Genomic DNA, 14,802 nt, shown 5'->3' on the forward strand with positions numbered 1-14,802 from the left:
GAAATCCAAATATGTCACACCCACTGGCTCTCCTTCATCTAACTTGCTCATTAACCCCCCCCAAAGAATTCAAACAGATTTGTCAGACATGACTTCCCCTGACTCTGCCCTATTTTACCGTGCACTTCCAAGTACTTTACAATCTCATCTTTAAAAATAGATTCTAAAATCTTACCAACAACCAAGGCCAGGCTAACTGGCCTATGGTTTCCTTTCTTCTGCCTCCCTTCAACAGGGGTGTGACATTACCCATTTTCCAGTCCTCTGGGACTCTCCCTGACTCCTGCAATTCCTGAAAGATCACCCCCAATGCCTCTACAACCCCTCAGCTATCTCCTTCAGAACTCTGGGGTACAGTCCATCTGGTCCAGGTGATTTATCCATCTGCAGAACTTTCAGCTTCCCCAGCACCTTCTCCTTAGTGATGGACACTACACTCACCTCTGTCCTTTGACTCTCTTGATGATCTGCTATGCATCAGGTGCCTTTCACTGTGAAGACTGTTGTAAGGTACTTATTCAGTTCCCCCGGCATTTCTATGTTCCCCATTATTACTTCTCCAGCCTCATTTCCAGTGGTCCAATGTCAACCCTTGCCTCTCTCTTACCTTTTATATGTATCTAAAAAAGTTGCAATCTTCCTTTATATTACTAGCTAGCTTACTCTCATATTTCATCTTCTCTCTCGTTTTTTTTAGTTACCCTCTGCTGGTTTTTAAAGACTTCTCAATCGTCTAGCTTCCCACTAATCTTCATCACGTTGGATGCTTTCTCTTTTGCTTCTATCTCTCCCTGATTCCCTTTGTCAGCCACGGTTGCCTTATCCTTCTCTTAGTGTGCTTCCCCCTCCTCGGGACGAGTTTCTGCTGGGCCTCCCGAATTACGCCCAGAAACTCCTGCCATTGCTGCTCCACCATTTTCCCTGATCAACGCTGGCCAGCTCCTCCCTCATGGCTTTGTAAACTCATAAATTGGGGGAAAACTCCCTGTAAACCAGCAGCAACTGACTCTCAGTCACACATCCAATGTGTCTCGTTAATGTATTAACAGGACGCCATGTGAATCTTTGCCAAGATTGTTTATCATGTTCCTGTATCGACAGGAACAAAGAAATCCTGTGTCAGGCGTTCACAACCCAATCCCCTCTCATTATGTTCGTACAAATTAAAAAAACAAGTCTTCTTGATTCTATTTGTATTTGTGTTTGTTGCAGTATGATTAATGCTTAGTTGCTGCCAAGAAAAAATATCTTTTTCTCTGTTAATTATAATGGGGATAATTAATCATATGCAAACTAATGACTGTGAGTAATAGATGTCAGCTGCAGAATTCAGCACAGATCTGGGAAGATTCTTACAACAGGACAATTACATTTATGTGTGTGTATCTTTTGATTGATACATGTTCATTTATGTATAATGTGTATATGAGGAAAGAAATTGCATATAAATATTGCATTTCACAGTCTCAGTCAATAAAGTACTTTAAAATGGTGTCAGCCATGACTAAATGGGTAGCCCCCTGTCTCTGTCAGTGCATTCTCTGCTCAAGTCTCACTCCAGGGATTTCAACACAAATATCCAAACCGGCATTTCCACCAGCAATGCTGAGGGAGTGCCGCACTGTCGGAGGGTCAGTGCTGAGGGAGTGCCGCACTGTCGGAGGGTCAGTGCTGAGGGAGTGCCGTACTGTCAGAGGGTCAGTGCTGAGGGAGTGCCGCACTGTCGGAGGGTCAGTGCTGAGTGAGTGCCGCACTGTCGGAGGGTCAGTGCTGAGGGAGTGCCGCACTGTCGGAGGGTCAGTGCTGAGGGAGTGCCGCACTGTCGGAGGGTCAGTGCTGAGGGAGTGCCGTACTGTCAGAGGGTCAGTGCTGAGGGAGTGCCGCACTGTCGGAGGGTCAGTGCTGAGTGAGTGCCGCACTGTCGGAGGGTCAGTGCTGAGGGAGTGCCGCACTGTCGGAGGGTCAGTGCTGAGGGAGTGCCGCACTGTCGGAGGGTCAGTGCTGAGGGAGTGCCGCACTGTCGGAGGGTCAGTGCTGAGGGAGTGCCGCACTGTCGGAGGGTCAGTACTGAGGGAGTGCCACATTGTCGGAGGGTCAGTGCTGAGTGAGTGCCGCACTGTCGGAGGGTCAGTGCTAAGGGAGTGGGCACTGTCGGAGGGTCAGTGCTGAGGGAGTACTGCACTGTCGGAGGGTCAGTGCTGAGGGAGCACTGCACTTTCAGAAGGTCAATGCTGAGGGAGTGTGACTCTATCCAAGGGTCAGAGCTGAGGCAGTGCCACATTGTCTGAGGGTCAGTACTGAGGGAGTGCCACACTGTCCGAGGGTCAGTGCTGAGGGAGTGGGCACTGTTGTAGGGTCTGTGCTGAGGGAGTGCCGCACTCTCGGAAGGTCAGTGCTGAGGGAGTACTGCACTGTTGGAGGGTCAGTGCTGAGGGAGTGCGACTCTGTCCAAGGGTCAGCGCTGAGGCAGTGCCATATTGTCTGAGGGTCAGTACTGAGGGAGTGCCACACTGTCCGAAGGTCAGTACTGCGGGAGTGGGCACTGTTGTAGGGTCTGTGCTGAGGGAGTGCCGCACTCTCGGAAGGTCAGTGCTGAGGGAGTGCCACACTGTCAGAGGGTCAGTACTGAGGGAATGCCACACTGTCCGAAGGTCAGTACTGCGGGAGTGCTGCACTGTCAGAGGGTCAGTGCTGAGGGAGTGCCGCACTATCAGAGGGTCAGTGCTGAGGGAGTGCCACACTGTCAGAGGGTCAATGCTGAGGGAGTGCCACACTAAAAGCAGGCTGTCTTGTGTTCAGACAACTAAATTGAGACATTTCTCAAAGGTGCCCTGGGCCAATATTTATCCCTGAGTCAACATCCCCAGAACAGATTGTCTGCTCACTCGAGTATCTCAGTTGTGGCACCTTTCTGTGTACAAAATGGCTGTTATGTTTCCTATTCAATTGGCTGTAAACCCCTCAGGGCTACCATGGGATCGTCAAGATGCTATATAAATGCAGATCTTTTTTTCAGGTGGAAGGGAGCATTTGTGTGCAGCAAGCTCCCACAGTGAGCTTGATGATTTCTGAGCAGCTTGGCAGTTTTATGATGCAGGTGGATGGATAAAAATTAGCCAGAGCATGTCCCTTGCTGAAGAGATTTCACTGAATGCTCTCTGTTCACCTGAGTAACGCAGACAGTGCTTAAGTGTAACCAGAACATAACGCAAAATAAATCCATCAGAGCATAAGACCATAAAATATAGGAGCAGGATGAGGCCATTCGGCCCATTGGGTCTGCTCTCCATTCCATCATGGCTGATATGTTTCTCAACCCCATTCTCTTGCCTTCTCCCTGTAACCCTTGACCCCCCCTTTTTAATGAAGACCCTATCTATCTCTGTTTTAAATACACACTCAATGGGGTTAAAATCAACTAGGTAAAAACAATGACTGCAGATGCTGGAAATCAGATTCTGGATTCGTGTTGCTGGAAAAGCACAGCAATTCAGGCAGCATCCGAGGAGCAGTAAAATCGACATTTTGGGCAAAAGCCCTTCATCAGGAATAAAGGCAGACTGTCTGAAGGGTGGAGAGATAAATGAGAGGAGGGTGGGGGTGGGGAGAAAGTAGCATAGAGTACAATAGGTGAGTGGGGGAGGGGATGAAGGTGATAGGTCAGGGAGGAGGGTGGAGTGCATAGGTGGAAAGGAAGATAGGCAGGTACGACAGGTCATGGGGACAGTGCTGAGCTGGAAGTTTGGGACTGGGGTGAGGTGGGGGGGGAAGGGAAAATGAGGAAACTGGTGAAGTCCACATTGATGCCCTGGGTTTGAAGTGTTCCGAGGCGGAAGATGAGGCGTTCTTCCTCCAGGAATCGGGTGGTGGGGGAGTGGACAAGGAGGAGGCCCAGGACCTCCATGTCCTCGGCAGAGTGGGAGGGGGAGTTGAAATGCTGGGCCGCAGGGCGGTGGGGTTGATTGGTGCGGGTGTCCCAGATATGTTCCCTAAAGTGCTCTGTTAGGAGGCGTCCAGTCTCCCCAATGTAGAGGAGACCACATCGGGAGCAACGGATACAATAAATGATATTGGTGGATGTACAAGTAAAACTTTGATGGATGCATTGGAGGGCATCTTTAACCAGGTGGGAAGAGAAATTGTGGTCTCTAAAGAAGGAGGCCATCTGGTGTGTTCTGTGGTGGAACTGGTCCTCCTGGGAGCAGATACTGTGGAGGCGGAGGAATTGGGAATATGGGATAGCATTTTTGCAGGAGTTAGGGTTAAATGAGGAAACTGTTGAAGTCCACATTGATGCCCTGGTTTAAATACACACTGAATGACTTGGCCTGCACAGCCCTCTGTGGCAATGAGTCCCACAGAGTCCCCACCCTCTGGCTGAAGAGATTCCTCCTCATCTCCGTTCTGAAGGGTCATCCCTTCATTCTGAGGCTGTGCCCTTCCTAGTCTTTCCTACTGGTAGAAACATCTTCTCCATGTTCCCTCTATCCAGGGCTCTCAGTATTCTGTAAGTTTCAATCAAATCCCCCCTCATCCTTCTAAATTCCATCGATTACAGACCCAGAGTCCTCAACCACTCCTCATGTGACAAGCCCTTCACCTCCAGGATCATTCTTGTAAACCTCCTCCTGACTCTGTCCAAGTCCAGCACAATCCCCCCTTAGATATGGGGATCAAAACTGCTCCCAATATTCCAAACACGGTCTGACCAAAGCCTTAGACAGCCTCAGCAGCACACCCCTACTCTTGTATTCTAACTCTCTTGAAATGAATGCTAACATTACATTTGTCTTCCTAACTGCATTCAAGTTGTTGTTGTGTTACCTTGGCAAGAGAGTCAGTCACCTGATACTTGAAACCATATTACTGATCAAATTTAAAGAAATGATATTTTGTATTTGAGAGATAGAATAAACACTAATATGGTTAGAATTAACATTGAACTAAAAGAGTTGAGGAGTTTGGGCACAGCACAGTTAGTGGCTGACTTATCCTGATCGTGGCATTAACAATAAGACACTAAAATTAATTGGGTTCCATTAACATTGCGATCAGCAACAGCCCGGTCTGTCGAAGGATTCAAGAGTTCAGCTCAAGCCATTGTCCAAATTTGTACTTGCAGAGTTACGTTGTACTTTGCTCAAAAATTGCATGAATCCATGCTAGACTATGTTAACTCACTTTTTAGATTAGAATCAGTCTAAACATTATGGCACAGACAACAGCACACAGGGGGCTAACACCTTCAACATCTTATGTGGCTGACACCAATTGTTACAGTTAACCCGAGAATGTAACTTTTTATATAAAAAAATTGTGATTTACACATGAAGGAAGTGAAACTATCATGGTATTCGAACAGATGAAAGACTCAACAAACAATCAGGGTATTTTTCAATGTCTAATTTCAGTTACATCACACTGTAAACTTTTGCTATAAATTCTGTGTTTTACAATTGTGTCCTCCACAACCACCTGATGAAGGAGCGGCGCTCCGAAAGCTAGTGCTTCCAATTAAACCTGTTGGACTATAACCTGGTGTTGTGTAATTTTTAACTTTGTAAACCCCAGTCTAACACCGACATCTCCAAATCGCAGACTTGGGAATACACTTCCCAAGACAAACTGACAATAAGCTCCTGGACCCGATAAACACAGCTATCCCAAGACCCTAAGGGCAGCCTCATGCCCCAGAGATACTAAAGCCACAGAAAGCTCAGGTCAGATGGAGAGGCACCAGAATACCTTGCTCACAAATGGGAACACCTCACTGCCAAGAAAAGGGGCATTCTCACCTCCCCTAGAAGAGAGCTGGAATCTCTTGATCTCATTCAGAACTGATTGATGCTGCTGGAAACGTCGTTGTATCTAGATTCACGACATTCTGCCGATAACTGCTTTGTGATTATCATCGTTGTAACTGGATTACTTGACTATCAAAACTATTGTATTTTCACTATTTTTAATTAGCATCATTGTACTGTATTCCTATAAAAACTGGTTTGATTCTCAGTTCAGGGAAGGGAACCCTGTACAGACTGTCAGTCCTGTGTCAGCCTAGTCAATTTCTCCTCCAGCGATATCGTTTGCAATAAACAACTGAGCAATTTCACCCGATTTGCACTTGTGTGGTCTCTGTTCAATTGGACTCAATTCTCCGACAGTTAGAACTTTAGAAAACACTCCTCCTTATCCGATTACAGCAATGAGGAAGGTATGAAAGGGTCAGGAGGGGACATGAGAAGTCGTTGGTGGATAGGATCAAGGAAAGCCCTAAGGCCTTCTATAGGTATATCAGGAATAAAAGAATGACAAGAGTAGGATTAAGGTCAATGAAGGATAGTAATTGGAAATTGTGCGTGGAGTCCGAGGAGATAGGCGAGGTGCTAAATGAATATTTTTCATCAGTATTCAAACTGGAAAAAGACAATGTTGTCGAAGAGAATACTGAGATACAGCTTACCGGACTAGATGGGATTGAGGTTCACAAGGAGGAGGCGTTAGCAATTCTGGAAAGTGTGAAAATAGATAAGTCCCCTGGGCCGGATGGGATTGATCCTGGGATTCTCTGGGAAACCATGGAGGAGATTGCAGAGCCTTTGGCTTTGATCTTTATGTTGTCATTGTTGACAGGAATAGTGCCAGAAGACTGGAGGATAGCAAAGGTTGTCCCCTTGTTCAACAAGGAGAGTAGAGACAACCCTGGTAATTATAGACCAGTGAAACTTATTTCGGTTGTGGATAATATTTTGGAAAGGGTTCTAAGAGATAGTGTTTATAATCAACTAGGAAGGAATAAGTTGATTAAGGATAGTCAACACGGTTTGGTGAAGGGTAGGTCGTGCCTCACAAACCTTATTGAGTTCTTTGAGAACGTGACCAAACAGGTGGATGAGAGTAAAGCGGTTGATGTTGTGTATATGGATTTCAGTAAGGCATTTGATAAGGTTCCCCACGATGGGCTATTGCACAAAATACGGAGGAATGGGATTGAGGGTGATTTAGCAGTTTGGATCAGAAGTTGGCTAGCTGAAAGAAGGCAGAGGGTGGTGGTTGATGGGAAATATTAATCCTGGAGTTCAGTTACTAGTGGGGTACTGCAGGATCTGTTTTGGGGTCACTACTGTTTGTCATTTTTATAAACGACCTGGATAAGGGCATAGAAGGATGGGTTAGTAAATTTGTGGATGGCACTAAGGTCAGTACAGTTGTGGATAATACAGAAGCGTGTTGCAGGTTACAGAGGGACACAGATAAGCTGCAGAGCTGGGCTGAGAGGTGGAAAATGGAGTTTAACGTGGAAAAGTGTGAGGTATTCATTTTGGAGTAACAGGAATACAAAGTACTGGGCTAATGGTAAGATTCTTGGTAGTGTAGATGAGCAGAGAGTGTACGCTACTCTGTGTCCAGGTACATAGATTGCTGAAAGTTGCCACCCAGGTTAATAGGGCTGTTAAGAAGGCTTACAGTGTGTTAGCTTTTATTGGTAGAGGGATTGAGTTTCAGAACCATGAGGTCATGCTGCAGCTGGACAAAACTCTGGTACGGCTGCACTTGGAGTATTGTGTACAGTTCTGGTCACCGCATTATAGGAAGGATGTGGAAGTTTTGGAAAGGGTTCAGAGGAGATTTACTAGGATGTTGCCTGGTATGGAGGGAAGGTCTTACAAGGAAAGGCTGAGGGACTTGAGGCTGTTTTCGTTAGAGAGAAGAAGGTTGAGAGGTGACTAATCAGAGGGTTAGATAGGGTGGACAGGGAGAGCCTTTTTCCTAGGATGGTGATGGCTAGCACGAGGGGACATAGCTTTAAATTGAGAGGTGATAGATATAGGACAGATGACAGAGGTAGTTTCTTTACTCAGAGAGTAGTAGGGGCATGGAACACACTGACTGCAACAGTAGTAGACTCGCCAACTTTAAGGGCATTTAAATGGTCATTGGATAGGCATATGGATGACAATGGAATAGTGTAGGTTCGATGGGCTTCAGATTGGGTCCACAGGTTGGCGCACCATTGAGGTGCTGTACATGTCAATGCCTCTATGACAAACACATCAATCCACTGTCACACCATTCGGTGTCAGGGAATACCTGTCGACAGCACACAGACTGCTGCTCACCCCCACCTTCTCCAGGGGCAACTAGGGATGGGCAATAAATACACGTCCCATGAGAGGATTAAAAGGAGGAAGAATTTACAATTTTTGTAAAACACATCATGTCACCTCATGGCCTTACAACAATGGATTGCTTGTGAAGTGTCACTATCGTTTATTCCAAGCACAGCAAGATCCCACAGTCAGGTGTTTGAGCAGTTGATTGGCCCTGATGCCGGAGGGAACATCTCAGTTGGGAAATAGGAAGAATACTCAGTTCTTCTTCAAAACGGTGCAGTGGGATCCTTTCAGACGGCCGTCCTCCTCAGTTAACATCATTTAAAATCCTGGAGAAGGTGCAGGGAAAATTTACAATGACGTTGTTGCAACTGAGTCAATTCAACTAAGAGGGAAAATTCAGCAGGCGTGGCATTTATCCATTTGCTAAAGGGAAGATCAGATAGAACTCATAAAAATTCAAAAGGGATTCAATAGGATGGATGTGGATAAATTCTTTCCTGACATGGGCCAGTCCACATTTAAACATGAAACTGAACCTAACTGCATTTAGGAAAAGCTCCTTTATAAAGGAGTGTAGCAAGAATATGGAATGAGGAGATGATGTCCTCGTGGGATTGTCACTACACTATTAATCCCGAAACTCAGGTAACATTTTTGGGGATATTGGTTCAAATCCTGCCATGGCAGATCGTGGAATTTGAATTAAATAAAAACCTGGAATTAAGAATCTAACCAAGTCTAATCATCTGATTCATTAATAATAGTGAACTCTGCTGGCCTTACCTCGCCAGACCTACATGTGACTCCAGACCCAGAGCAATGTGCTTGACTCTTATCTGCCCTCTGGGCAATTAGGGATGTGTAATAAATGCAGGCAGTGTGAATGAATACATAAAACCACTGCTATGTGAGGTGGTGGGACGGGGGGGGGGGGCCTGGATGTATTCAGTGGAAAGATTGATTCATCCTTCAGGAAAGGAAATCTGCCATCCTTACCTGGTCTGGCCTACACGTGACTCCAGACCCACAACGATGGGCATTAGCTTTAACTGCTTTCAGAGCATTGGCTGGTGCAAATGGAGGCCATTTGGCCCATTGTGACTGTACTGACTCTCTAAATGAACCTGATGCTGTTTCAGTGCCACTCGCCTGCCTTTTGCCCATAACCCTGTCCATTGTTCCTATTTAAATAACCATCCCACCTCCTTCTTGAATGCCTTAATTGAATCTGCCTCCACTATATTTTCAAACCCAAACCAATCACTACATCGAAGCATTTTCTTTTCTTCTCTTGCATTTACTTCATTTTCAAATTCCTTTAACATTGTTCTCTCCTTGTTGATCCTTTTCTGAGTGGGAACAGCTTCTCCCTGTCGACTCGATCCAGGCCCCAAGCATAACAAAGCATTCAGTTAGAGTCAACAAATACTCAGAGAGTCCGAACCAGAACACCTGCATCTCATGAACAAATAAAGAAGAAAATTTATGAAGGAGCAGGGAAAGCAGGGTTAGAGAACAGGGCATGAGGAGTTGTGCAAGTGAATATGGTATATGGCAGAATAAGGATTAGCATAGATAGCCAGGATGAATGGCCTATTTCAATGACATAGTTCTGCTGTCATGTGATTCAGTGTAACACAAGCAACTGAAACTAACCTTTTCCTTTCTCAAGCAGCCCAGGGTTGCCATGGTTAGATTGCCAAGCTGCAGAGTAGGGTAGCTGTGAACTCCATAGTAATGGGAAACATTGATAATCCATCAAATTGTTTCACAATTTCATATTTGATCATGGAGTATGGGCATTGTTGGCAATGCTTACATTTATTGTCCATGTCTAAATCATGTTGAGAAAGTTGCAACATTCTCTCTGTCTCTTGCTCTCTGCTTTCAGATTTCCATTGAGGTTAGTGGGAAGAGCTGGTACCCAGATTGCTGATTCACTCTCTCCGGTTTCACATTATTGCACAGAGTCTGAATCGACACCACACCATCTCAATTTCCCTTAAATGACAAGCTGTGGTATGTGGGTCTAATCTAAAATTGAAAATGCTGGGTTGGTAACATTAATTACACATGACCTTCCGGTCTCCCTCATTATCTGTGACACACCACATCACTGTCAGACCTGAAACTGACCATCTGAGAGAAAGCAAATTATCAAATTCTAATCTGACATAAACGGCATGGTGAGAACTGGGAAGAACAAGGAGATATCAGTCTGAGTCTTTCAGAAAGGGTTAGCCCCAGAGAAGTGGGGTTTCCAATATTCTCAGGAATATTAATCAATGTCATCTCATGAAGGAATTAATAAACAGCAGAAGTTCTAAGGAAGGGTTACCGGACCCCAAGCATTAACTCTGATTCTCTCCACAGATGCTGCCAGACCTGCTGAGTTTCTCCAGCAATTTCTGTTTTATTATAAACATCAGTGGGTCAGAATCAGTGTAAATGTCTGAGAACTGTAATTCAGACAAAATGACTAGCATTAGTGAAATATATAAAAAGACGCTTAATTTACAACATAGGAACAGGCAGAATCTATCTAACTGACTGCATTCCTTCAGTGTGGCCTCCCACCCTAACAGAATCTCCTTTTGTTTGTCCCCAGCTCTCCTTTAAATCCATCGATGTTATTCACCTTGCCATGTGGGAGCAGTATTCCTCCATCTCTGGGTAAGGATTTAAATTTCCCATCGTATTTAGTGCAATTCCTTCTATTTTTGGCCCCTGGTTCAGGGTATCCCTCACAAGAAGAACGTCCTTTCCACATCAGCCCTATCAAACCCTTTTATCATTTTAAAGGTCTCTACCAGGGCACCCATTAACCTTCCCAATTTGAGAGAAAAGAGCTCTGATCATGTAACTGCTGAATCTTCCTTCTTAAACATGGATATTGTAACTGTGTTATACAGTCAGCTGTCCCACATACTCTTCCCATCACCATCCAATCATTCAATAAAACTCAGTGTAAAATGTCTAACCCAAACCATTAACACACAAGCCAACTCCAAATATACAGAAGGATGTATATTTCCACAATAACTTTTACACAACAAAGAAATCTCAAAGCTCTTAATGGATGAAATGATGTTTGAAAGAAGTAGCAGTTTGCTACACAAACAGATAACTAATATAAGTTTTGCCTGCCCACTGATCAGGGCTGAAAAATGTGTTGCTGGAAAAGCGCAGCAGGTCAGGCAGCATCCAAGGAGCAGGAGAATCGACGTTTCGGGCATGAGCCCTTCTTCAGGATCAGCCGAGACACTGAGATGAAATCGAACAATAGAGCGCAGAACAGGCCTTTCAGCCCTTGATGTCGTGCTGACCTATGAACTAATCTAAGCCCGTCCTCCTACACTATCCCATCATCATCCATGTGCTTATCCAAGGATTGTTTAAATCTCCCTAATGTGGTTGAGTTGACTACATTGGCAGGTAGGGCATTCCATGCCCTTACCACTCGCTGAGTAAAGAACCAGCCTCTGACATCTGTCTTAAATCTATCATCCCTCAGTTTGTAGTTGTGCCCCCTCGTACACGCTGACGTCATCATCCTAGGAAAAAGACTTTCACTATCTACCCTATCTAATCCTCTGAACATCTTGTATGTCTCTATCAAATCCCCTCTTAGCCTTCTTCTCTCCAATGAGAACAGACTCAAGTCCCTCAGCCTTTCCTCATAAGACCTTCTCTCCAGACCAGGCAATCTCCTGGTAAATCTCCTCTGCACCTTTTCCAATGCTTCCACATCCTTCCTGTAATGGGGCGACCAGACCTGTACACAATATTCCAAGTGTGGTCACACTAGCGTTTTGTATAGTTGCAACATGTCATCATGGCTCCAGAACTCAATCCCTCTACCAATAAAATCGAACACACCGTAGGCCTTCTTAATAGCACTATCCACCTGGGTGGCAACTTTCAGGGATCTATGTACATGGACTCCAAGATCCCTCTGCACATCCACACTACCAAGAATCTTTCCATTGACCCAGTACTCTGCCTTCCTGTTATTCTTCCCAAAGTGCATCACCTCACATTTAGCTGCATTGAACTCCATTTGCCACCTCTCAGCCCAATTCTGCAGTTTATCCAAGTCCACCTGCAACCTGTAACAATCTTCCACACTGTCCACTACTCCACTGACTTTAGTGTCATCTGCAAACTTACTGATCCATCCACCTATGCCTGCGTCTAAATCATTTATAAAAATGATAAACAGCAGTGGCCCCAAAACAGATCCTATGGCACACCATTGGTAACCAGATGGAAGCTGTAATTAACCTCAGTGAGTCTCAAACCTGAAGAGAAATATCAGTCAGGATTCCTGCTGCTGATCAGAACTCAGTTCCCATTTTCCCAGGACGTTCCTGGGACGGGCCTGATGGATTACAGTGGCCATTTGTCATCCTGCACAAACATTCCTTAATGCCATCGGGAAGTTTTGTAGAATATGGAACAACATTCCTTTTCTTCTGAATGGATGCGTAAATATTCTAAAATGTTTCAGGAAATGGGGAGAAAGGGAGAAGATGGTGCTGAGATGGAGGATGAATCATGGTCTTAAAAAATGATGGAGCAGGCTCGAAGGACAGAATGGCCTACTCCTGCTTCTAGTTTCTATGTTTCTGTGTAAAGGACAAACAGGATGCTGGAATCATTATCCTCGCTTTGCTTCTGCTCATTCACACACAGGGACCTGTTCTCCACATATGTAAGGAGCAGGTTCAAGTCTTGCATATGTTTGAATTACCCTGGAGTTTGGTATGCTCATGGTTCCCCTGTTTTCTCCATCACGTTCTAAATCTGGAGGTTCCTGGTAATCAAGATCCACAAGATATCCCCAAGATATAAATCCCCAAGATATAAATCCCCAAGATGTTCATTTGCTTTGCTTTTCCTTAGTTTAACATATTTTTCTAATCAACCTGTTCAGAGATGTTATTACAGACCTCTGGAGGGACTTGAAGCTGGGACTCCCAGTCCAGAGATAGGGACATAACCACTGCACCGCAAGAGGACGTTTTACTGTTATTTAGGGCAGAAGTTCATGACAGATTCAGCAATAATATAAATTCCTATTTATCATGATCAGACATAATCTTCACTAAGTGATAAAACTGGTTATTAACTTTTACTATATTCCCTTTAAACCCACACAAGTAGACATTCCTACATCGGCAGGACATGTTGGGAGAGTTATTGTGTGGGAATAAAATAGGCAAAGAGAGAATATATATCAGGAGTACAACCCACATGGGTGGAACAAGGTGACTCTCTCACACTTTGTTTAGTTTCCATCAACAAGGCCACATTGCTGTTGGCCACAGGGTGGTGGCTGGTCAGTTAGACCCAGGTCCGTTAATGAGTTTCCAGTTCTGTTTTCTGAGTCTTTGAGCATTGTCTTTTATTCCCAGAGACAGAGGGTGAGTGAGAGAGATAGAGAACACTACTACATTACAACCCTCTCCTTGACTAAAGGTTTTGCTTCCTCTTCCAGATGGGAATGAATCATGTGTTGGATATAGGCTTTTGGAGGTCTCTTTTCAACTGCATCAATTTTGATTTGATTTGATTTGATCTATAATAGCCATATGTACTGAGTACAGTGAAAAGCTTAGGTTTGCGAGCAGTACAGGCAGATCATAACAAACAAGGTTGAAACTTTATTGCTGGAACAGCACAGCAGGTCAGGCAGCATCCAGGGAACAGGAGATTCGACGTTTCGGGCACAGGCCCTTCTTCCTGAAGAAGGGCCTGTGCCCGAAACGTCGAATCTCCTGTTCCCTAGATGCTGCCTGACCTGCTGTGCTGTTCCAGCAATAAAGTTTCAACTTTGATCTCCAGCATCTGCAGACCTCACTTTCTCCTCCATAACAAACAAGGACCTACAGATCACAGGGAGCTTAGACAGAGCGAAGGGTATAGGGCTACAGCTGCACAGGAGGGGCACAGATATAAGATCATGATTAAATTTGAAATTAGTCCATTCAGCAGTCTAATAACAGCGGGGAAGAGGCTGTCCTTGAACCTGTTGGTGCGTGTGTTTAAGCTTCTGTATCTTCTGCCTGATGGAAGTGATTGGAAGAGATTATAACTGGGATGGGAAGGGTCTTTGATGATGTTGGCAGCCTTTCCGAAACAGCGAGACATGTAGGTGGACTCCATGGATGGGAGGCTGGTTTGTATGATGGACTGGGCTGTGTTCACAGCTCTCTGAAGTTTCTCATGATCCTGGGCAGAGCAGTTACTGCACCAAGCTGTGATGCACCTGGATACCAATGTAAAAATTGGTAAGGTTCCTTGTGAACAAAACAGGGACTATTAGTTCAAAAATTGTTGCGCACTCTGCAGCCCAGTGTCCCTGGTTCATCCAACAAAAACAAATCTCTCTCAACAGCTCTGGTTTTCCAAAGGTCACTTGACCTTTTGCAAACGCTAAGTAAAGCAAAGCAGAGTTCCAATTTTGACCTTTACATTATAAAAGGTCACATGGTTAAAAACTCTGCTTCTCCTTGAATTGCCCAAAACTTCAATTTCTTCAAAATTCGTTCCAAAAAATCTATGTATCTTGCCCTGTGCCACGTTTGGTGATGGGTTTGGCAGCAGGAAGAGGAGGAGGTGAAAGGTTACCTGCGGTCATGTTTCAAATGCTGATGGAATATTTAAACATATAGTTACTCAC

This window comes from Chiloscyllium plagiosum, unplaced genomic scaffold (assembly GCF_037043375.1).
Source record: "Chiloscyllium plagiosum isolate Xiang-an unplaced genomic scaffold, Cpla_swu_hap1 HiC_scaffold_15, whole genome shotgun sequence".
In the NCBI taxonomy this organism is placed as follows: domain Eukaryota; kingdom Metazoa; phylum Chordata; class Chondrichthyes; order Orectolobiformes; family Hemiscylliidae; genus Chiloscyllium; species Chiloscyllium plagiosum.